At 41.4% G+C, this 1,035-nt stretch overlaps 1 non-coding gene across 1 annotated transcript; it reads left to right on the top strand.

Moving 5' to 3' along the window:
• Positions 1-485: 485 nt before the first annotated feature.
• Positions 486-558, top strand: Trnap-ggg (transfer RNA proline (anticodon GGG)). Its single transcript has one exon. It is a non-coding gene; the product is annotated as a tRNA-Pro (tRNA).
• Positions 559-1,035: the final 477 nt, after the last annotated feature.

Here is a 1,035-nt window from a genome sequence, read left to right as displayed (position 1 = left end):
ATTTCGGTCAGTGTACGTAATCGAGATCTAACGCAAGACTATCGTAACGGAATGTGTCTTAATATATTCGAAAGGTATTATTATCTAAAAGAATTGTTTTCCTCGAGGATGATATAAAATTCTGACGTCATCAGATGTATGACGTCAGTATATTAATTATAACAGGCTCTTGAGAACAAGTTCTAAGTTGGATATTTTGTTCAAAAATCTTATCCATAAATACACGAGGCTGCAAACTGTTTCTTGGAGAAATTATGTATGACACAAATAAAATTTGAAAACAAATTTTTATGCACGATGCAGGACTCGAACCCGCGATCTCTCTCGCGTTCCGTGCGAGCGCTCTTACCAACTGAGCCAAGCGTTCGAGGGACGTATCGTTGGTAAATCTTGTATGACTTGTTCAACTCTCAGGTTGTGGCTTCATCTACACTGTCCAGGATCTACTTTAGAGCGTACAAGATTTTATCAGCGATACGTCACTCGAACGGTTGGCTCAGCTGGAAGAGCGCTCGCAAGGGACGCGAGAGGTCGCGGGTTCGAGTCCCGCATCGTTCATAAAAAATTTATTTCAAATTTTTTTTCTGTAATTAATCCCAGAAGTGAAGGTTATCTCTTGAAAACAAAATTTTATGAACGATGCGGACTCGAACCTGCGCCCTCCTGCGTTCCGTGCGAGCGCTCTTACCAACTGAGCCAAGCGTTCGAGTGACGTATCGTTGGTAAATCTTGTATGACTTGTTCAACTCTCAGGTTGTGGCTTTAGAAGAGCGTACAAGATTTTATCAGCGATACGTCACTCGAACGGTTGGCTCAGCTGGAAGAGCGCTTGTAAGTGACGCGAGAAGTCGTGGGTTCGAGTCCCGCATCGTTTTTGCTTTCAAATTTTATTTCTGTAATTTAACCCAGAAGTGAGGGTGATCACTTTAAAACACACCAGATTGTTTAGAAGTGATGTATGTCACGTTTTTGAGAGAGAGAGTCAATAAAAAGTACATTTTATTAACAATAGGCTTCTTTACACTTAGACGTCGG

Source organism: Leptidea sinapis, chromosome 2 (assembly GCF_905404315.1).
Source record: "Leptidea sinapis chromosome 2, ilLepSina1.1, whole genome shotgun sequence".
Classification (NCBI taxonomy): domain Eukaryota; kingdom Metazoa; phylum Arthropoda; class Insecta; order Lepidoptera; family Pieridae; genus Leptidea; species Leptidea sinapis.
This window is presented reverse-complemented; position numbering and strand designations above follow the sequence as displayed.